The sequence below is a fragment of the Phyllostomus discolor genome, chromosome 11, assembly GCF_004126475.2.
Source record: "Phyllostomus discolor isolate MPI-MPIP mPhyDis1 chromosome 11, mPhyDis1.pri.v3, whole genome shotgun sequence".
Classification (NCBI taxonomy): Eukaryota; Metazoa; Chordata; class Mammalia; order Chiroptera; family Phyllostomidae; genus Phyllostomus; species Phyllostomus discolor.
The window spans coordinates 45368084-45392942 of NC_040913.2; the positions used below are offsets into that span (position 1 = coordinate 45368084).

At 38.0% G+C, this 24859-nt stretch overlaps 1 long non-coding RNA gene across 1 annotated transcript; it reads left to right on the forward strand.

Annotated features, from left to right (window-relative positions):
- The first annotated feature begins 557 nt into the window (after window positions 1–557).
- On the forward strand, window positions 558–16077 carry LOC118497354. Its single transcript, XR_004899880.1, has 3 exons — window positions 558–572; window positions 2938–2940; window positions 15390–16077. It is a non-coding gene; the product is annotated as an uncharacterized LOC118497354 (long non-coding RNA).
- Window positions 16078–24859: the final 8782 nt, after the last annotated feature.

Here is a 24859-nt window from a genome sequence, read left to right on the forward strand (position 1 = left end):
ACCAACTGTATGGGAAAATATATTTGCCAATGATACCTCAGACAAGGGCTTCATCTCCAAAATATATAAAGAACTTAACACGACTCCACTCTAAGAAGACAAGCAACCCAATTAAAGAGTGGGCAAAGGACTTGAACAGACACTTCTCCAAGGAGGACATACAGAGGATCCAGAGACACATGAAAAGATGCCCAGTATTGGTAGCTATCAGAGAGATGCAAATTCAAACCATGAGATACCACTTCACACCAGCCAGAATGGCCATCATAAACAAAGCAACAAACAAGTGTTGGGAGAGGTTTTGGAGAAAGGGGGACCCTAGTGCCCTGTTGGTGGGATTGCAGACTGGTACCACCACAATGGAAAACAGTATGGAATTTTCTCAGAAAACTAAAAATGGATCTGCCTTTTGACCCAGCAATTCCACTGCTAGGATTATACCCAGAGAATCCTGAAACACCAATCCAAAAGAACCTATGCACTCCAATGTTCATAGCAGCACAATTTACAATAGCCAAGTATTGGAAGCAACCGAGGTGCCCATCAGTAAATGAATGGATCAAAACACTATGGTACATTTACACAATGGATTTCTGTGCAGCAGAAAGAAAGAAGGAGCTCCTACCCTTTGCAACAGCATGGATGGAGCTGGAAAGCATTATGCTAAGCAAAACAAGCCAGGTGATGAAATACAAATACCATATGATCTCATCTTTAACAGGAACCTAAACAACAAAACAAATAAACAAGCAAAATATAACCAAAGACACTGAAATAGAGGACAGGCTGACAGTGACCAGAGGGAAGAGGGGAGGGAATTTCAGGGGAAAAGAGGGAGGGTTTACAGGAACAAGTGTAAAGGACACATGGACAAAAACTAGAGCAGTGGAGGAAGTGGGAGGGAGGTGCGGAGGTCTGGGGGAGGTGGGCTGGGGTGGGAGTAAAAGACAGAAAGAAAATAATAAAATAATAAAAAGACAAACTTTGCAAAGAAATGCAAAGTAAAGCAGTGGTTTCCAGGGTCTGGGGGAAATGGGAAAGGATGCTTTGTTTAATGTATATAGAGTTTCAGATTACCAAGAAGAAAAAGTTTTAGGTATCTGGCTTGTAAGATGGTAAATTTCATCTTATATGTTTTCACTACTATAAAGGAAACCTTCTCTACATAATTACTTTAAAAGCTAGAGAATAATAGATTTAAATGGATCTGAGAGAAGTCCTCTGGTCACCATCTCACCCAGAGCAGGATATTCCATTAGCTATTGCAGAAAAAAAGTAATAATTTCATACATTTTCATTTGTTTCAAGTATTGTTGATACTTGTCTTACCCAATTTGTGGTTACCATAAGCTTATACAATACGTATTTCTTTCTTCTCATAGCCCATAGCTCATTCCAAACCAATTCCAAACACAAGAGAAATGTCTTGCTCCATTGCATTTGAATGTGAGTGAGCCCCAAATGGAAAAATTTGCCTCTTTCCCTCCCACTTGTTTAATGGCTGGTGTGGTTTGGATCTTCTAAGGTTGGGGAGGGCATAAGATGTTTCAGAATTAATATTCTGAACCCTGAGGACAAGAGTCAGAAAACCTGCAGTCTCCTCAAGGTACAGCTACAACTCCATGGACTCCTGGTTCAAGGCGTCTTTCCAAAGCCCCATTCAGTGTGGTTACACAGACTATAGAGAAAGACAGGAGTGTTCGCAAAGACCTGTTTCCAGAAGCACTGAAGTTCTAATGACTGGTCCAGAGAAACCTCCATTTCTAATGACTGAGGTAGGGAAAAAATGCCAAGTTTTTTCTTAGGCAAACTCTTATGATCTGAGAGTGATACAAAGAATCTGTTGGTTTTAAAGAGAATGTTTAAATAATGCAGAATATAAAATATTGATTATAGAGCTGTTCAGTGTATCAATAGTAGTAGCCACTAGTCACATATGACAATTAAGCACTTAAAATGTGGCTCCTTTGAAGTATAAAATACACACCATATTTTGAAAATAGTACCAAATGGGCCCTGGCTGGCGTAGCTCAGTGGATTGAGCGTGGGCTGGGAACCAAAGTGTCCCAGGTTCAATTCCCAGCCAGGGTACATAGCTGGGTTGCAGGCCATAACCCCCAGCAACCACACATTGATGTTTCTCTCTCTCTCTCTCTATCTCCCTCCCTTCCCTCTCTAAAAAATAAATAAATAAAATTTAAAAAAAAGAAAATAGTACCAAATGAATGTAAAATAGCTTATTAATAACTGTAATATTGGTCACATGTTGAAATTATATATATTGGTTTAAATAATATATATTATTAAAGTCAATGTGACCAGTTACTTTTAACTTTCTTATTATGGCTATTAAAATTTAAATGACACATGGAGTCCCATAAAAGCAAGGCCTGCCTGAGTGTGGTTGGTGGGGTAATAATGAGTGTAATAATTTATAGTTTTAATTTGAACATTGTGCTTGATATTGTTATGTTACAGAATTACATGCTTATGACTTTATAACAAAAGATTTTGTAATAATAAAAAGGAGTTATTTGTGCTAGGCCCTGTATATGGCTTGCATTCTATTCCTATTGGACAGTACTGGTACAGACTATTCTGTGAAATTTAGAATGAATAAAGATGAAGGTAAGGGTCTACAGTGGTATGGTATAATAATAATAGATAGCTTTTATGACACATCTACTTTGTATCTGATACTTAATCTATATCATTTTGTTTCATTCCTAATAACATTCCAGGAAGGTAATTATTAATAGTCTCATTTATTGAAAGGCTAAACATCTTTCCCAAAATTGCACAGTTTGCTAGCGGTAGAGCCAGTATTTAAATTCAGCTACTCTGGGACCAAAATACTTGAGTGTTCAGCTCTCTTAAACATTCTTTACCTCACTTGAAAAACAATACCCAAGAATGTTGACATTAGGTGGCTTGGAGAAAGTACAAATGTCTTCCCACTCAGCTGCTAACTATAGCTTAAGAGTTTTGATGATCTGAAAAATCAGTGTTATCTATTTATTCTTTCATCACTTAATAGAAAGTGTTAGTCCTTATACTATAAAAACTAACATAATTTAAGTTGAAGGAAATTATAAACTGAGTCAATGTTTCCTGAATACAGAAGAAAAAATTTATTTGATCGATGAGACATTAATATTAAGTATCTACTGTATGCATCAGAGTGTCCCATAGTTCATTATTCTTGACAGGTGCAAAATGAAATACATAATCTTTATCTCCACACCAGCTCCTCCTCCTCCTTCTCCTTGGGCTCTGTCACCAGAATCTACCCAGTTAGTCAAGCCAGAAATCTTATTTCCTCTACTCCTTTCATTGTTTTACCCTCCTTTCAATCCAACCACTTTATAGGACACAGATTTACTTACTTTGCCTGAATAGTACAGGTCATGCTTCCCAATAGCTGTGCCAGTTCTTACTCTCATCATTAGAACATAGTCTGATATGCAGCTAACATGAGGCATAATTCAGCCTTCTAATTTTTTCCCACCAAATAGGTTTGTAATTATAGCTCAGTGTTGTGTTAATTGCCTTAGTTACTTATGATTTACTAGCTTTTTGAGTTTATTGCTCTGTATATTTCCTATTGATATGTTTTACCCATTTTTCTATTGAGGTTACTGTCTTTTTCTTGTTGATTTGTTTGATTTATGTTTTGTTTGATTTGTATCATTTATAGTCTACATAAAAATCCCCTGTTCATTTGAAACATTGTAAAGCCTCTTCTCCCATTTTGAAACATGTTTTTAACTTTATTCATGTGCCCTTTGTATAACAGAAACTTTTAACTTTGATGTACTCAAAAACCAATTTTATATCATATTGTTTTTGAAGAGTTTTTTTAAAGATTGTATTTATTTATTTTTAGAGAATGGAGGGAGGTGGAGAGAGAGAAATATTAATGTGTGATTGCCTCTCACGTGGCCCCCACTGGGGATCTGGCCCACAACCCAGGCATGTACCCTGACTGGGAATTGAACCGGTGACCTTTTGGTTTGCAGCCCACACTCAACCCACTGAGCTATCCCAGCTAGGGTGGTTTTTGAAAATTCTGCTTAAGAAATACTCTACTACTTCAACATCAGGCAAATTTAGAGTAAATTTATCATGGATCTTAAATTTCTAACAAGAATTTTGTGGCATTAAACTGTATTTATTAGATAAATGTGGGGAGAGTTGATATCTTTAGAACATTAAGTTTTCTCACCCAAGAACTAGGAGTCTCTCACTCCTCAGATTTTTTCTTTGTCCTTTATTAGAATATTTAAATTTCATCAAGAAGATCTTAAGTATTCTTGGTTAAGTTAATTACCAGACATTTTTTATTTGTTATTGCTATGTGAGTGGCATCTTGCTTTTTAATAACATTTCTAGTTGTATGCTGTTGGAAATGCTCTTACAATTTGATTATATATACACACCAAGTTCTTATAACTTACCTATTGATTCTATTCATTATTCTGAGTAGATAAATATATTACCTGAAAAAAATTAGTTTCTTTTTTTCCCAATCTTCTTATTTCTCTTTCCTTCAGCATTGCCCAGGATTTCCAGTATTATAGTATTGGTTGTAATATTGTGGTTTCTGACAGTGATAATATTTATCTTGTTTCCAGTCTTAATAGGAATGCACTTAAAGTTTCTCCATTAAGTATAATATTTGCTGAGGGTTTTAAAATATAATCATCACCCATTTAAGGGAATTAAAGAAATCTTTTTCTACTCAGCTCACTAAGAGATTTTGTCATAAATAAATAATCTGGGACAGGGAAGATGGTGGCTTTACTCTAGGCAGCATTTTTCTCGGCTTCTGTGAAGAGGGGGGAAACTCAAGGATCGGTGGAGAAACAGAGCAAGTGGGCTAGGTTACCAAATCACTTTTGAAAGCAGGACATCAAAAATTATTGCGCTCACTGGAAAACCAGACGGTAAGGAGTCTGCTACAGGACAAAAGGGGCCCAGGGATCAGCGTGGGGTCTAGGGGTGTGCAGACCCTGGGCCTGCCCAGTGCTCCGGGGTCTACCCCAGGGCGCCTCGGAGAGGGAAGTCACTGCTCCCTTCCCCAAATACGTGGGTGAGCAACTCCAGGGGAGAACGTGTTGCTAAAAGGAAAAGATTGGCCAGTTGGATTGGGAAAAAATCGCCCAGGGACTATGAACACCCGCCCAGAGACCTGAGAGGAGTGAGGGACTCTAGCCGACAGGACCAGGGGCAGCCTGGAAGGGCGCCTGCACCCCTAGCCTGGTGGAAGTGCAGATCAGTGGAGAATACAGAACCAGGCTGAGCTCCGCTCACACCCCATACGGAGGCCTGAATCTCGTGCTGCAATCCCAGGAGGGACATGGCACTTGGTGAGTTCCTGCAGTGGTGGCTCAGAGACATCCAGCCAGCCCGACTGGGGGAGCCAGGAAAGGCACCCACACCCGGTCGGAGTGCAGTTCGGCGGGGAACAGGGAGCTGGAAACGGCTAGGCTCGCACACCGTCAAGATGACTGACTCTCACTCCCTTTGATCCCAGAAGGGTCACAGCAAGGTGCTTAAGGCAATCCTAGACCCCAATTTCAAAAGTTTGGGGGAGGGGTGCACCCTTTTACGATCCCCAGGGAGGGCGCAGTGAATCCCAAAATGTCGCGGGTGCCTCCTGAGATCATAGAGCTGGAAACCTGCAGGACCCCGGAGTCCGGAAGAATGTGGAAGTGAGATCCAAAGAGCCAGTGTGTTCGGGAGCGCCCAGGCTACCTGACAGACCTGCTAAGTTCTGGCTGGGAGAGAGAGAAGCATTTCAAAGGTCCCTCAGCCAGCTGAAGCCAGCAAGATCAGAAAAACTGGTCTGGCCAGTTAGAAACCAACAAGAGGGGTTTTTTTTGGTTGTTTGTTTGTTTGTTTGTTTGTTTCGGGTTTTTTTGTAGTTTTGTTTGGTTTCTCTGGCTGTTGTTGGTTGATTGATTTTATGCTGTGTTTTATGTGACATTTTATTTTTCAATTCTTATTATTTTTATCTTGCAATCCCTTATGTTTCTCTTCCATTCATCCTAATATTATTCTTTCCACTCCAAGTTTATCTCTCCTGCACTACATCTTCTGCTTTTCTTTCCTTTTTTTAATCTTGCAAGTCACTGTAAATTTGTATTATCCTTTTCTCACTCTTCTGACATTTTTTATTTTAATAATATTTTGGTATTCTTTTTCTTTCTGTATAATCTTCTTTGCTTGCCTGGTTATACTGTCATTTGATAGGTTCCCCCTGGTATCTCAGTCACAAGGTGTTGATAAGTTACTATCCTTCATCTGGTTTCCATTAATACACCTCTCAAGGTTCTATACTCTTTATTCTTGTTATCTAGACCTCATCAATTCTACCACAAGACTGTCACTTTACTATTACTGCTAGTAAGACCTAACTATACAATTGTAAATGCTTCTCAATACCCCTACCTGATCTCAGCCCACTTTGCAATTTTCTGAATTATACTATTGTGGGGGTTGTCTCTATTCTTTTACTACTCCTATATACTAATCTTTAGTCCAACCCTACCTTAGAATCTGACCTCCCACAGCCTCACAGCTTTCTAGATCCAACTAACAATCCTCTCGTCCCCAATAAGAGTCTTACCTTCTTTCCATCCTTTCTAAAACTTGGATAGTGGGGCGAATGATCACGGTTAACACTATAAGGAGCCAAAGGATAACCCATCTCTTCTCTACTGGCTGCTAAAGTAAATATCATAGTGTACTGTCTTGCTGTTTTAAACCATTTTGCCTTACTCCGCCAAATGATCACAAAAAAGAATAGGGGGAAGCTGTGAGCACCAGGATACACAAAGGAGATTACACCACTGAATCTTACAAATATTCTACCACAAAATTCACACCATAATTAAAGGGAATTAGAACAGATCAAATTAACAAACAAGAAGAAAAAAGAAGAAACCCACGAACAATGAGAAAACAAAGAAACAACCCCCAATTGAAGGAAAGTGAGGAAGCCTCAGGAAAAATTCTAAATGAAATAGAGGCAACTCAACTATCAGATAGTGAGTTCAAAACAATGATGACCAGGAAGTTCAATGAACTCACAATGAGCTTTCAGAAATTAGAGGGAAACTACATCAATCTCACTGAGAATTATATAAACATGAAAAAGGAAATAGAAACTCTCAACAAAGGTCAAGAGGAAATGAAGAATACAATTTCTGAACTGAAGAACACAGTAGAAGGAATGTAAAGCAGGATCGATGAAGCAGAAGACTGGATTAGCGAGCTGGAGGACAAGTAGAAAACAGCACCCAGAAAGAGCAAGAAAAGGAAAAGAGGCTCAGAAAGAATGAAGAGGGATTAAGAGAAATGCAAGACAATATGAAACGTAATAATATCCGTATAATAGGAATACCAGAAGGAGAAGAAGAAAAGCAAAGGATCTAAAACCTAGTTGAACAAGTAATGAAGGAGAACTTCCTAATTTGATGAGAGAAAAAGTCACACAAATCCAGGAAACATGGAGAGTCCCAATCAAGTGGAACCCAAAGAGACCCACCCCAAGACACATCATAATTAAAATGGGAAAATTTCAAGACAAACAGAGAATCTTAAAGGCAGCAAGGGAGAAAAAGGAAGTAACATACAAGGGAGCCCCAATAAAGCTAACAGCTGACTTCTCAAAGAAACCCCTTCAAGCCAGAAGAGAATGGCAAGAAATACTCCAGGTAATGAGAACCAGAGGGCTGCAACCAAGGCTGCTATGTCCATCAAGGCTTTCAATCAAGATAGAAGGCCAAATAATAAGCTTCCCAGACAAAAGAAGTCTAAAAGAATACACCTCGACCAAACCAGCTCTGCAAGAGATCCTAAAGGGACTGCTTTAAGGAAGGAAAGGAAAAGAGAGAGAGAGAGAGAGAGAGAGAGAGAGAGAGAGAGAGAGAGAGAGAGAGAGAGAGAGGAACACATGTACATAAAAGACAATGAATAAGTACCTATCAATAATAACCTTAAACGTAAATGGATTAAATGCTCCAATCAAAAGACATAGAATAGCTGATTGGATAAGAAAAAATGACCCACATATCTGCTGTCTACAAGAGACCCACCTCAGGATGAAAGACCTACACAGGCTGAAAGTGAAGGGATGGAAACAAATCTTCCAACCAAATGGACAGGAAAAAAAGCTGGGGTAGCAATACTTATATCAGACAAAATAGACTTCCAAAAAAGGTCCATAAAGAGAGACCCAGAAGGTCATTTCATAATACTCAAGGGAAAAATACATCAAGAAGATATAAATATTGTAAATATATATGCATCCAACATAGGAGCACCCAAATACATAAAGAAAGTCTTAGAGGACTTCAAGAAAGACATGGACAGCAACACAATTACAGTGGGGGTTTTTAACACCCCACTATCAAAAATGGACAGATCTTCTAAACAAAATATCAACAAAGATATTGTGGCATTGAACAATACCCTTGATGAAATGGGCTTTACTGATATATACAGAGCCCTCCACCCAAAAGAAGCTAAATATACATTCTTTTCAAATGTACATGGAACATTCTCAAAGATAGACCACATGATAGGACACCAAACAAGCCTCAACAAGTTCAAGAAAATTAAAATCATACCAATCACTTTCTCAGACCACAAGGGACTGAAGCTAGAAACCAGCCCGAAGGAAAAAAAACAAAAACACTCAAAATCATGGAGATTAAACAGCATGCTACTAAACAATGAATGGGTCAAGAATGATATTAGGGAAGAAATCAAAAGGTTTCTGGAAACAAATGAAAATGAACTCACAACAACCCAAAACTTATGGGACACAGCCAAGGCAGTCCTGAGAACGAAGTTCATAGCGACACAGGCCCACCTAAAGGGGTTAGAAACATTCCAAACAAACAACCTCACCCTACGTCTACAAGAACTTGAGGAACAACAACAAAGGCAGCCCAGAAAAGCAGAAGGAAGGAAATAACCAAGATCAGAGCAGAATTAAATGACATAGAGACTAAAAGCACAATTCTAAGGATCAATGAATCCAAGAGCTGTTTCTTTGAAAAGAGAAACAAAATCAACAGGCCTTTAAGCAGACTCATCAAGAAAAAAAGAGACAAGACCCAAGTAAACACAGTCAGAAATAAAAGAGGAGAGATTACAACAGATACCACAGAAATACAAAGGATTGTAAGAAATTACTACAAAGAGCTGTATGCCAAGAAATTTGAAAAGCTAGGTGAAATGGACAACTTTCTAGAAAAATATAATCTTCCAAAACTCAATGAAAAGAAGCAGAAAGCCAGAATAGACCAATAACAACAAAAGAAATTGAAGCAGTAATCAAAAAACTCCCAACACACAAAAGCCCGGGACCAGATGGCTTTACAGGAGAATTCTACAAAGCATTTGAGGAAGAGCTAACCCCTAACGTTCACAGACTATTTCAAAAAATCCAAAAAGATGGGAGTCTCCCAAACCCTTCTGATGAGGCCAACATCATCCTAATCCCAAATCCAAATAAAGACACAACAAAGAAAGAAAACTTCAGGCCAATATCACTGATGAACATTGACGCTAAAATCGTCAACAAAATACTGGCAAACCGCATCCAACAATACATTAAAAAGATCGTACACCATGACCAAGTGGGATTCATTGCAGGGATGCAAGAATGGTAGAATATGCGCAAGTCAGTAAATGTAATACATCACATAAATAAAAGCAAAGACAAAAACCACATGATCATATCAATTGATGCAGAAAAAGCATTTGATAAGGTACACCACCCATTCATGATAAAAATATTCAGCAAAGTGGGAATAGAGGGAGCATTCCTCAACATAATAAAGGCCATATATGAGAGACCTTCAGCCAACATCATACTCAATGGGCAAAAATTAAAATCTTTTCCACTAAGATCAGGAACAAGACAAGGCTGTCCACTTTCACCACTTCTATTCTATATAGTATTGGAAGTTTTAGCCACAGTGATCAGACAAGAAAAAGAAATAAAAGGCATCTAAATCGGAAAGGAGGAAACAAAACTGTCACTGTTTGCAGATGACATGATAGTATACATAGAAAATCCTATAGACTCTACCAAAAAACTGCTTGACCTATTAAATGAATTTGGCAAAACAGCGGGATACAAAGTCAATATCCAGAAATCAAAGGCATTTCTGTACACCAACAATGAAACAGCAGAAACAGAGATCAAGGAAAAGAAATCCCATTTGAAATAGCAAAAGGAAAAATAAAATACCTAGGAATAAACCTAACCAAAGAGGTAAAAGACCTGTATTCAGAAAACTACACAACACTGAAGAAAGAAATCAAGGAAGACACAAACAAATGGAAACATATACCATGTTCATGGATTGGAAGAATTAATATCGTCAAAATGTCCATACTACCCAAAGCAATTTACACATTCAATGCAATACCTATTAAAGTACCAATGGCACATTTCACAGACATTGAACAAACACTTCAAAAATTTATATGGAATTATAAACGACCCCGAATAGCTGCTGCAATTTTGAGAAAGAAGAGTAAAGTAGGAGGGATCACAATACCTGACACTAAACTATACTACAAGGCCACTGTAATCAAAACTGCCTGTTACTGGCATAAAAACAGGCACATAGACCAATGGAACACAACAGAGAGCCCAGAAATAAACCCAAGTCTCTATGGTCAATTAATATTTGACAAAAGAGGCAGCAACATTAAATGGAATAAAAATTGCCTCTTCAACAAATGGTGTTGGGAGAACTGGACAGCCATGTGCAAAAAAATGAAACTCGAGCACCAACTTACACCTTATACAAAAATAAATTCAAGGTGGATAAAAGACTTAAATATAAACTGTGACGCCATTAAAGTCCTAGAGGAGAACGTAGGTAGGAAAATCTCAAATATTTCACAAAGAAACTTTTTTACTGATGTGTCCCCTAGAGCAAGGGACATAAAGAAAGAATAAACAAATGGGACCTCATCAAAATTAAAAGCTTCTGCACAGCTAAAGAAAACAGTATCAAAATTAAAAGAGAACCAACTGTATGGGAAAACATATTTGCCAATGAGACATCAGACAAGGGTTTAATCTCCAAAATATAGAAAGAACTTACACGACTCCATTCTAAGAAGACAAGGAATCCAATTAAAAAATGGGCAAAGGACTTGAACAGACACTTCTCCAAGGAGGACATACAGAAAATACAAAGACACATGAAACGATGTTCAATATCACTAGCTAGCAGACAGATGCAAATTAAAACCACAATGAGATACCACTTCACACCAGACAGAATGGCCATCATAAACAAAGCAACAAACAACAAGTGTTGGAGAGGTTGTGGAGAAAAGGGGACCCTAGTGCCCTGTTGGTGGGACTGCAGACTGGTACAACCACTATGGAAAGCAGTATGGAACTTCCTCAGAAATCTAAAAATGGATCTGCCTTTTGACCCAGCAATTCCACTGCTGGGACTCTATCCTAAGAATACTAAAACACCAATCCAAAACAACCTATGCATCCCAATGTTCATAGCAGCACAATTTACAATAGCTAGATGCTGGAAGCAACCAAGATACCCAACAGTAAATGAGTGGATCAAAAAACTATGGTACATTTACACAGTGGAATTTTATGCAGCAGAAAGAAAGAAGGAGCTCCTACCCTTTGCAACAGCATGGATGGAGCTGGAAAACATTATGCTTTGCGAAACAAGCCAGTCAGTGAAAGACAAATACCATATGATCTCACCTTTAACAGGAACCTAAACAACAAAACAAAGAAACAAGCAAAATATAACCAAAGACACTGAAATAGAGGACAGGCTGACGGTGACCTGAGGGGAGAGAAGAGGGAATTTAAGGGGACAGTGGGAAGGTTCACAGGAACAAACTTAAAGGACACATGGTCATAAACTAAGGGGAGGGTGGTAATGGGAGGGAAGAGGTAGGGTGCGAGGGGGGACTGGATTGGGAGTAAAAAGGAGAAAACTGTATTTGAACAATGATTAAAATAAAAATAAATAAATAATCTGTCAAATACTTTTTCTGCAACTACTAAAGTTATAATTTGAGATGTTTAAAGAATTTAACCTACTGATGTTCTGAATTCTGTTGTCAAAAGCCTTCATGATTAATCATTCATTAATCAAATTATATTACTTTAAAACATATCATTGGGTTCAATTACCTAATATTTTAAAATATTTTTGCAAGGATCCCAGATGGCAGCAGAGTAGGAGGAAGCTACACTAACCTCCTTGCAGCACCAAGATGGAATTACAAGTAACTTACAGAAAAATCATCCTGAATAACCAACTTAACACTAGCTCAAGAGAAGCCTTATAATCAAGGATTTATGGAAGAAACTACATCACCACATCAAGACTGGTAGGACACATGAAGGTGGGAGAGGGCTGGCTGGGCTCCCATGGGCTGCAGCTGAAGTCCTGGAAGGATATTTTAGCAGCTGGGGGCCTTCTCCCTGAGAAGTGTGGCTTGTAAACTAGAAACTGAGCTCCTTAAATTAGAGCATCAGAACCAGGACAGGAACTCAAATAACATCTGGCTATGCAAGCAACCAGGTTTCTCTCCACAAGTAAGAGACACTAGAGTTGCAGAGAGCTTCTTAAAGGGCCAAAACACAAAATTTCATTTGGAGTCACTTACCCTGCACTCTGGCAGAGGGAGTGAAGAGCAGACTAGAGCCACAAGAAGAGTCTAGCGTTGGTGGCTCTGGAGAGAGAGCTGAAGGGTCAACCACCAGGATCCCTGTGCTCAGTCATTCCCCATACTAAAAAAAAAAAAAGGCTTCTTTCTCAGGCAGAGCACTTTCCTTCATGAGGCAGCCTAGCGGGGAGCAACAGCCCTGCCCACAGGAATACTTCTCATCCAGCTCTCTGTGGCTTAACCAGGCTACTACTGAGCATTACAGCAGGAGATTCTTTCACTGATTAAGCAAAACTGAAAGAAAAGGCATTTCTCTGGGAGCTTTGAAATTTCAGCTGACCCTCCTCCAGGTCGTGCTAGTGAAAGCCAGCCATGCTGTGCAGCTTGGTTCCTTCTGCACATGCCCAACCCCAGCAGAGGGAAACACAAGCTGTGGACCACTGTTACTTCCAAATAGGTTGCCTAGGGCCAGTCATAGGCAACACCTGATGTAGGCTGATAAGTGTCTTTGAATATCTACCTCATGCATAGAAACAATCACAAAGAGGCAGCCAAAATGGGAAGACAAGAAACATGCCCCAAATGAAAGAAAAGAATTCTCCAATAGAAAAACTAAATGAAATGGAGGCAAGGAATTTATCAGATAAAGAGTTTAGAGTAATGTTTCTCTATCCATTACTCTATCCATCATAGAGTAATGATAATCAGGATGCTCAACAACATTAAAAAAGACATAGAAACCATAAAAAATAACAGTCAGAAATAAAGAATGCAATATCTGAAATAAACAATATACTAGAGAATGAACAGTAGGTAAGATGAAGCAGAGGATCAAATCAGTGATTTGGAAGACAAGGTAGGAAAAACACACAAGCAGAGCAGCAAAAAGAAAAAGAATTTTAAAAATTGAGAATAGTTTAAGAAACCTTTGGGAAAACAAGAAGTGTAAAAATACCCATATCATGGGGATACCAAAAAGAGAAGAGAGTGAGCAAGAGATTGAGAACCTATTTGAAGAAATAATGACCAAAAAATTTCCCTAAGTGGTGAAGGAAAAAACAAACTTAAGTCCAGGAAGTGCAAAGTGTCCCCCAAATATAGACCCAAAGAGTCCCTCACCATTACACATAATTAAATGGGCAAAGCTTAAAGACAAGAAGACAATCTTAAAAGTTGCAAGAGAAAAGCAGTTAGTTAACTACAAAGGAGCTCCCATTAGACTATCATCTGATTTCCCAACAAAAACATTTCAGGTCAGGAAGGACTGGTGTGAAACATTCAAGCTGGGGAAAAGGACCTACAACCAAGGCTACTTTACCCAGAAAGTTTATCATTAAAATCAAAGAAGAAATAAGGCACTTCTCAGACAAGAAAAAAACTAAAGGGGTTTACTAACACCAAACCAGTACTGCAACAAAAAATTTTTAAAAGGCTTGCTTTAAGAAGAAGAATGAATGAATTGTCAGGCACGGCTTACTATGTGAGCCAGGTTGATGGAGATTCAAATATGGTGCCACCACACTGCATCTGTGTGAGGGAGAGCTTAGAAAAGGTACAATGTCACTGTCTGTAGTTCTCTCTGAGAGGAAACTCTCTCAGTTCTTGCCCTGATGTCAGACACTTCAGTTCCTCCCTGTATGCCACTGGTGCCCTTCAAGCTGCTGCTCCGGTGCTAGACCCCAGAGAGGGTTAGTCTCATTTATCTGATATTGAAAATAGTGTCTTATGTGTTACTTCTATAAAGTCAACTCCACAAAATAAAGTCAACATCACCCTGAATGAAGAAATTCAAACTGGGAAAATAATTGAAGTATGCCAGGCAATTGATGAAGATAATTTTGGAGATTTAGCCTTTGAACTAAATCCATGGAATGTTTACTTTAAAGTTGACAAAGTTTTCTACAAAGTTGTAAGAGTGACTGCCATTGATGAAGACTACCCACCAAATTGTGTTACATACAAAATAATCAGTGGAGACATTCAAGTCATGCAAATATTCTGGATTCACCCTCTCCCCAGATGATTGAGCTCACCACAAAGCCAGACTATGAAACTGTGAAGCAGTATAACCTCACAGTGGAAGGTGTGGACTGTGACAGATTTCACTCTTGCACAGTGTGACCATGGCCACTGTTGACATGGAAGATGAGAATAATGAAGTGCCTGTCTGCATACCCTCTATATAAGGCAGTCATTTTTGACAGTGTTTTTGCTGGGACAAATGTCAATGGCTTCAAACTAAACTGCCACAACAGAATTCACAAGATTTTGAAATGCACTTTGAGATAGTTTCTGGAAATGAGAACCCTGATTTTGCATTTGACCCAACTTGAGGTTCAAATACTCCAAAATTAATTGTGAAGAGTCCTTTTAACTTTGAATCTAGAGCTGAATTGCAGTGGCAATATCATGTTGTGGTGCACATAACTGATGACAACCTGAAATACGGCAAAGCCACAAAGCCCAGGACAGGCACTGCTATTATAGATATTTACGTGACCAAGGCCAATGTGCCACCTCCTTCAACTACCAATCCTGAACAAAGAAAAGGCCTGACCATTGTGTACACAGCTATCAACACATACACATCCAGTGACTGGCAGATTCCTTTCATCTTCACTCTGATGGCAGTTTTCTTTGCTGGTATGTTTTCCTGGGTATATTTCTTGCTTTGGAGATATGGAAATATTGTGCAGTGCTGTCATAAAATGGCCAAGGAAGTCTCTGAGCCCAAACCCAAGGGAATAAATTATATTGCAGGAGGTAGAAATAAAATAGAAAAGGTTGTCATGGAAAACAGAAATAAAAAACTAGAAGTATTAACTGAAACTGTTGTGTATGAGATGATGGAGAAGCTATTAATCCAGTCTCTGGGAATGTGTATAATAGCAAAACAGGTGCAAGAAAGTGGAAGAAGCCCTCCAGGCACCAGGGGTTGTCCTTGGTAAACATGTACTCCCTCCTAGAGTCCCACCCTTCTGAGGAGTCTACATCCTTGCAAATTCCCATGCAGGAGTAACATTTTCTAGTGTTTCTGAATGGCTTTTTTTGTGTTTATGTTACTCTCATTGCAATTTTTTTCTTGGCTATCTAAAATTAAATTGTATATGTGAGGCCTAGCTGCTTTGTTTATAGCTTTCCGTAATCTTCCGGTTCAAGGTGTCTGGACAAGGGCAGCAGGACTGGTCAAACCTCAGTCTCTAAATACACTTTGCTAAAAACTGGAGACTAAATTGATATATGTTCACTGTCTGACTTTGTACAGTGGAAGGTGTGCTTGTTATGACTGGAGACTTTGTTTTGCTCACTCCTATTGCCCCAGCATATGCTTGGCACAGAGTGGGGACTCCATACATATTTGATAAATAAATGAATTTGAATATATAAAAAAAGAAGAAGAGAAAGATAAAAACAGAGTAAAATAGTCTAACAATAAAATGGCACTAAATATCTACCTATCAATAATCGTCTTAAATGTAAATGGCTAAAAAGCTCCAACCAAAAGACATAAGGTAGCTCAATGTATAAGAAAATAAGACCCATACAGATGCTGCCTCCAAGAGACCTACCTTGGATCAAAAGACCCACAAATTAAAAGTAAAGGAAGGAAAAAGATATTTCATGCAAATGGAAAGGAAACAAAAGCCGAGTTACCAGTACTTTCATCTGACAAAATAGACTTTATTTTTCTCTCTCTTTTTTTATTGTTGTCAAGGTACAATTGTCTCAGTTTATCCCCCACCACTTCCACCCACCCCAGCTATCCTCACCTACCACCCTTGATCCTACCCCATTTGGTTTTGTCCATATGTCCTTTGTATATGTTCCTTGATGACCCTTCTCTCTTTTCCTCCTGTTATACCCTCCCACTTCCCCTCTGGTTACTGTCAGGTTGTTCTTAATTTCAGTGTCTCTGGTTGTATTTTGCTTGCCTGTTTGTTTTGTTAATTAGGTTCCACTTATAGGTGACATCATATGGTACTTGTCTTTTACCACCTGGATTATTTCACTTAGCACAATGCTCTCCAGATTCATCCATACTGTTGTGAAGCATAGGAACTCCTTTCTTTCTGCATAGTATTCCATTGTGTAAATGTTCCATAGTTTTTTGATGCACTCTCATTTACTGATAAGCAGTTAGGTGGCTTCCAAAACTTGGCTATTGTAAATTGAGTGTTGCTATAACATTGGGGTGCATAGGTTCTTTTGAATTGGTATTTCAGGATTCTTAGGGCATAATCCCACAGTGGAATTTCCCAGTCAAATGACAGTTCCACTTTTAGTTTTTTGAGGAAATTCCATACTGTTTTCTATAGTTGCTGCACCAGTCTGCATTCCCACCAACAGTGTACTAGGGTTCCCTTTTCTCCACAACCTCATCAGCACTTGTTGTTTGTTGATTTGTTCATGATGGCTATTCTGACTGGTGTGAAGTGGTATCTCATTATGGTTTTAACTTGCATATCAAGTCCTTTGCTCACTTTTAATTGGATTGTCTTCCTGGAGTAGAGTCATATGAGTCTTTATATATTTTGGAGATCAAAACCCTTGTCCAGCTAAATTTCCCCATACTATTAGTTCCCTATTCATTTTGCTGGTGTTTTCTTTAGCTGTGCAGAAGGTTTTTTTTATTTTGATGAAGTCCCACTTGTTTTTCCTTTCCTTTATGTCCCTTGCACTAGGGGACATATTGGTGAAAACATTGCTGCATGGAATATCTGAAATTTTCATCCCTATATTCTCCTCTAGGACTTTTATGGTGTCATGACTTATATTTAACTCTTTCTTGAGTTAAATATAACTCAAGAAAGAGTTATATTTCTTATATTTCTTAAATTTCTTATATGATATTTCTTAAATTTCTTATATTTAACTCTTTCTTGAGTTTATCTAACTCAATAATCTTGAGTTTATTTTTGTATATGGTGTAAATTGTTGGTTGAGTTTCATTTTCTTGCATGTAGCTGTCCATATCTCCAACACCATTTGTTTAAGGGGTTATTTTAACTCCATTGTATACTTCTGGACTTTTTATTGAATATTAATTGACCATAGAGACTTGGGTTTATTTCTGGGCTCTCTATTGTCTCATTGATCTATGTGTCTGTTCTTATGCCAGTGCCAGACTGTTTTGATTACTGTGGCCTGGTATTATAGTTTGATGCCAGGTATTGTGATCCCTCTTACTTTCTTCTTCTTCTCAAAATTTCTTTGGTTATTCAGGGTCATTTACAGTTCCATATAAATTTTTGAAGTGTTTGTTCTATATCTGTGAAAAATGTCATTAGTATTTTAATAAGGATTGCATTGAATCTATAAATTTTGGGGGGTAGCAAGGACATTTTGATTATGTTAATTCTTCCAATCCATGAACACAGTATATGCTTCCATTTATTTGTATCTTCTTTAATTTATTTCTTCAATATTGTGTAGTTTTCTGAATACAGGTCTTTTATCTTCTTGGTTTGCTTTATTCCTAGGTACTTTATTTTTCTTCTCGCTATATCAAATGAGATTTTTTCCCTGATTTCTATTTCTGATATTTCATTGTTGGTGTACAACAATGACTTTAATTTCTGAACATTGACTTTGTATCCCACTGTTTTGCCAAATTCACTTGTATTCTGAGTAGTTTTTTGGTGGAGCCTATAGAATTTTCTATGTGCACTATCATATCATCTGCAAACAATGACAGTGTCGCTTCCTCTTTTCCAATTTGGATGCCTTTTCTTCCTTTTTCTTGTCTGATTGCTTTGGCTAGGACTTCTAATACTATGTTGAATAGAAGTGATGAAAGTGGACATCTTTGTTTTGTGCCTGATCTTAATGGGAAAGCTTTTAGGTTTTATCCATTCAGTACGATGTTGGCTGTAGGTTTCTCATACATGGCTTTTAGTATGTTAAGGTATACTCCCTCAACCCCCACTTTGCTGGGTGTTTTTATCATAAATGGATGCTGTACCTTATCAAATGCTTTTTCTGTATCTATTGATAAGATCATGTGGCTTTTGTCTTTATTTTTGTTTATGTGATGTGTTACATTTATTCATTTGCAAATATTGTGCTATCCTTGCATCTCTGAAGTGAATCCCACTTGATCATGGTGTATGATCTTTTCAACATACTGCTGGATGCAGTTTGCCAGTATTTTGTTAAAAATTTTAGCATTTTAAGTTCATCAGTGATATTAGCCTATAGTTTTGTTTCTTTGTTGTGTCTTTATCTGGTTTTCAGATTAGGATAATGCTAGCTTCATAAAAAGAGTTTGGGTGTCTTCCCTCTAATTAGATTTCTTGGAGTAGTCTTTGAAGGATAGGGGTTAGCTCTTCTTTAAATATTTTGTATAATTGTCCTCTGAAGCATTCCTCTCTAGGGATTTTGTATGCTGGGAGGTTTTTTTTTTTATTGCTGTGTCCATTATGCCAGCTGTTATCAGTATGTTCAGGCTTTCTGCTTCTTCTTTATTCAGTTTTGGATGATTATATTTTTCTAGAAATTTGTCCATGTTACCCAAGTTTTCAAATTTCTTTGCATATAGTTGTTTGTAGTAATTTCTTACAATACTTTGTATTTCTGTGGTATCAGTTGTAATCTCTCCTCTTTCACTTCTGATTTTGTTTATTGGGGTCCTCTCTCTTTTTTTCATTATGAGTCTCCTTAAAGGATTGTCAATTTTGTTTATCTTTTCAAAGAATCAACCCCTAGCTTTATGATCCTTTGAATTGTTCTCTTAGGTTCTGTGTTGTTTTCTTCTGCTCTATTCTTGCTTATTTCCTTCCTTCTACTCAGTCTGGGCTTTGTTGTTGTTCCTCCGGTTCTTGTAGGCATAGGGTCAGGTTGTTTGTTTGAAATGTTTCTATTTTTTTTAGGTAGGCTTGTGTCACTATGAACTTCCTTCTCAGGACTGCTGTTGCTGTGTACCTTAAGTTTTGGACTGTTGTGAGTTAATTATAATTTGTTTACAGAAACATTTTGGTTTCTTCCTTGATCTCATTCTTAACCCATTTATTGTTTAATATGCTATTCAATCTCCATGAATTTCGGTGTTGTTAGTTTTTTTCCTTGAGGCTAGTTTCTAGTTTCAGGTCCTTGTGTGGGAGAAAATGCTTGATATAATTTGAATTTTCTTGAATTTGTTGAGGCTTGTTTTGGCCTTACCAGATGATCTATATTTGAAATAGTTGCATGTGTACTTTGCTCTTTTGGGATTAAAGGATCTATACATATCAGTTAAGTCCATTTGATTTAGGGCATTATTCAATACCACTATATTCTTGTTGATATTCTGTTTGGGAGATCTAACTATTGTTGACAGTGTGGTGTTAAAATTCACTAGTATAAGTGTGTTGCTGTCTATATCTTCCCTGAAGTCCTCCAAGATTTTCCTCATATTTTTGCATGCTCCTATGTTGGGTGCATATATTTTTATAATGTTTATGTCTTCTTGGGGGATTCTTCCCTTGAGTATTATAAAGTGTCCTTCTGCATCTCTTTTTATGGCCCTTGTTTTGAAGTCTATTCTGTCTGATATTAGTATAGATACCCCATTTTTTTCCCTGTCTACTTGCTAGAAACAGTTTTCTCCAACCCTTCACTTTCAGTCTGTCTGGGTATTTTTTTTAATCTGAGGTACATCTCTGGTAGGCAGCATATGTCCAGGTCTTATTTTCTTAGCCATTCAGCTACCCTATGTCTTTTGAATGAAGCACTTAATGCATTTACATTTAAGGTTATTATTGATAGGCACTTATTCATTGCCATTTTACTCTCTTCATAGCTCTGTTCCTCTCTCTCAGTCTTTCTCTTCCTTTTCTTAAATAAGTCCCTTTAGCATATCCTGCAGTACTGGTTTGGTGGAAGTGTATTCTTTGAGCCTTCTTTTGTCTGGGAAACTCATTATTTTGCCTTCCATTTTAATTGTAAGACTTGCTGAGTAGAGTAGTTTCAGTTGTAGTCTTTTGTTTTTCGTTACTTGGAATATTTCTTGCTATTCCCTTCTGGCTTATAGTGTTTCTGTTGAGAAGTCAGCTGCTAGCCTTATCAGGGCTTCCTTGTATGTTACTTAGTGTTTCTCCCTTACTGACTTTAAGATTCTCTGTTTTTCTTTGAATTTTGCTATTTTAATTATGATGTGTCTTGAAGTGGGCCTCTTTGGTTCCTTGTGATTGGGACCCTGTGTGCTTCCTGAATTTGTGTGACTTTTTCTCTCATCAAATTAGGAAACTTTTCCATCATTACTTTTTCAAACAGGTTTTATATCCCTTGCCCCTCTTCTTCTTCTAATATCCATGTTATGTAGATATTATTGTGTTTCATGTTGTCCTCTGCTCATCTAGCCTGTTTTTGGTTCCTACTATTGTGTTCATTTGAGAAATTGTATTCTTCATTTCCTTTTGGCTCTTGTGGATAACTTCTATTTCCTTTTTCATGTTGAAATAGTGCAGTAAATTCCTCACAGTTTCCCTGTAGTTTTTGGTAATTCTCAGTGGTGCTTCCTTATAAACTTTTTTTTTTTTTGAACTCAATATCTGGTAGTTGACTTGCCTCTATTTCATTTAGCATTCTTTGTGAGGATTGCTCCTTTACTTTTATTTTGGGGTTGTTTGTTTGTCTTCCCATTATTTTTGAGATTCTTCTTTGCTTCTGCTTCTTAAATTGATCTGTTTTGACCACATGTGGTGTGAACCTCTATGGTAGAAGACCTGTGAAATTCAGTGGTACAGTCTCCTTGATCTCCTGAACTTGATGCTATTGTGACATTTATGACATTTATAATATTTATGTTGGCTCTAATTGGGCCAACTAATTGTGGCTATAATTGGGTTTGACTTTTGTTGGGTCATTCTTTGGTGGGCCTTTCCTCCAGCTGGTTAACTTAGGGTCACTCCACCCACCATCTTTTGTATGCTGTTGTGCAGGTGCTGCCAGAACACAACTACAAAGCTGCCAGAACACAACTACAAAGCCCAGAACACATTTGCAAAAATATCTGCCCCCACTCCTGCAACCCCACTATCAACAGCAAATGAACCAGTATTAATAAGGTTGTATAGAGATTAAGACTAATAAGAAAGGAGAGAAATAAACTATAGTATAAAATGTAGTAACTTTATATACAAAAACTTGATGGACAAGAAATGAATGTTAAAAAGCTATGCAGGAAAGAAAATATCACTAATCATGGAGAAGATCACAGTGGATTTTGTCTTGGTAGCCTCTAGTATTTTCCACCGTTTTTTCTTACTGAATCCACCTCTGGTATTAGATGTTGAGCCATTCAACCTCAGGCAGCCTGCTCCAAGACTGCTATGGCTCTACTGTCTGTGTCTCTCTCCTTCAGTTGTTAATCTAGTCACTCTGCACTTAGCAATCAGGCTTAAACCCCATGGGGCAGGGGGGCTGAATCACTCCTGGGGTTGGGGCTCTTGTTTTCCCTCAGGCTGTTGCTACTCGGAGAGAAGTGGTCTGCCTGAGCAGGATGGCTGCTGCTATATGGGTAATGACTCCACACCTGATCCTGGTGGCTATTCTCTCAGTTCTCTCCCCAAATCCAGCCTTTACACATCTTCATCCCCAGTCTTTACACAAGCAACTGTAATCTACTCTGTCCACCCTTTGCCAGTGATCTACCATCTGTGGCTGTCTCCTTCAGTTGTTAATCTACTCACTCTGCACTAAGCAGTCAGGCTTAAGACCCACAGAGCCAGGGCAGAGTCTCTCCTAGGGGCAGTGCTATTGTTTCCCCTCAGGCTGCACTGTTTAGATGGGAGTGGTCTGCCTTAGCAGGGTAGCTGCTACCATATGGGGGATGACAGTAGCTACTGGTATCCCTGTAGCTACTCTCTCAGCTTTCTCCCCAAAGCTTCCATGCCCAGACTCTCCTCAGGCATCTCCAGTCCACTCTGTCCTCACTGTTTCCAGAGCTCCAATAAGTAACTACAAAAGAAAATGTGTGCGTTGGCCCTTTTAATGGCTCTTTTTGTCTCAAGCTGTCAATCTCTGGCAGAGATAAGCCCTGCTGCTTTTCACCAGTTTGTTGTCTGTGTACTTTCTGGGCTCTGGTGCTCCAGGCTGGGGATCCCAGCTTAGGGTTTAGACCCCACCTTTCTCAGGGGGATCCAACCAGTTGCTTAATTATCCCTCTGACACTGCCACTTATGGGTCCCAACCAGGCCCCTTGAGTCTCCACCACACTCTGTACCAGTCAGTTAGTTCTGAAGCTCATTATTCTGTCTGTCTGTGGTTATAAGGCTTGTCTCTTGCTATCATTCAGTTGTTTTTTTTTCTGGGTTATTTCTCCACAATTTAGTTGTAACTCCAGATTGATCCTAGGAGGAGGTTAGTGTGGTTTCTATTCATCCCTCTGCCATCTTGCTTCTCAAAATTGACTTTAAAACTAAGGCTATACCTATAATAAGAGACAAAGAGGGACACTACATAATGGTAAAGGGAATAATTCAACAATAGAAATATTTCCTATGGGTAATATTTGTGCACCCAACATAGGAACACCTAAATATGTAAAGCAAATCTTGACCAATATAAAGGGAGAAATCAACAGAATTATATTAGTAGGGAATTTTAACACCCCATTACTTTCAATGACAAGATCTTCCAGATAGAAAATCAACAAAAAGACAGCAGCCTTAAAAGACAGAGTAGGTCAAATGGATATGTGGATATCTCCAGAGCATTTCACCCCAAAGCAGCAGAATATACATTTTTTTCAAGTACACATGAACATTTTCTAGGATAGACCACATGTTAGGACACCAAACAAGTCTCAGTAAATTTAAGAAGATTGAAATTATATCAAGCATCTCTGAATGCAATAGTATGCAACTAGGAATCAATTACAAGAAGAAAATCTAAAAACAAACCAAGACATAGAAGCTGAATAAAGAGTTATTAAACAATGAGTGTGTCAACAGTAAGATTAAGGAAGGAATAAAAAGATACCTTGAAACAAACGAAAATGAGAACACAACAACCCAAAAATCTGTGGGACACAAGGAATGCAGTCCCAAGAGGGAAATGCATCACATTACAGGCCTATCTCAAAAAAAAAAAAAAAAAAAAAAAAAAAAGAGAAAGAAAGAAAGAAAAAAAGAAAGAGAAAAAGCTCAAATAAACAATCTAACTTTACACTTAAATGAACTTAAAAAAATAACAGCAAAGACCAAAGTGAGTAAAAAAATGGAAATAATAAAAATCAGAGCAGAAGTATGAGAAAGAGTAAAAAAATAGATACAAATGCGACCTCTTTAAAAAGATAAACAAGACTGAAAATTTTAGCTAGACTCATCAAGAAAAAAAGAGAAAGGACCCAAATAAATAAAATCAGAAATGAAAGGAGAAAGTAACAACTGGCACTAAAGAAATACAAAGGATTGTATGAGATAATGGGTTGGCCAAAAAGTTCTATTGGTTTTTCTTAAGATGGCTCTATTAGTACTTAGTTATCTTTAACTTCATTTCAAACAATTCTGTTATATTGTATTGTGGTAGCTGTCATATCCCATCAGTAAATGAGTGGATCAAAAAACTATGGCACATTTACACAATGGAATTCTATGCAGCATAGAGAAAGAAGGATCTTATACCCTTTGCGACAACATGGATGGAACTGTAAAGCACTATGATAAGTGAAAGAAGCCAGGCAATGAGGGACAAATACCATATGATCTCACCTTTAACTGGAACATAATCAACAAAAGAAAAAAGCAAACAAAATATAATCAGAGACATTGAAATTAAGAACAATCTAACAGTAGCCAGAGGGGAGGGGAGAGGGAACAGTGGGGAGAAGGGTTTTAGGAACTACTGTAAAGGATGCATGAACAAAACCAATGGGGAGAGTGGAAGCAAGGAAAGGAGGTGGGCTTTGAGGAGGTGGGGAGAAAATACAGACAACTGTAATCGAACAACAGTAAAATAATTTTTTAATTAAAAAAATACTTTAAAAAACAATTATGTTGTATTGTGATAGCTGTCATATCAGTATGCATTTAAAAGGAACTATCAGAATTGAATTTTTTGTAGCCATTTTAATGTTGGAGATGGAAGAAAATATGCAAATTTTTGGTATATTATGCTTTCTTATTTCAAGAAAGATAAAAATGCGGGTGAAATGAACAAAAAAAATAGTTTTGCAGTGTACAGAGAA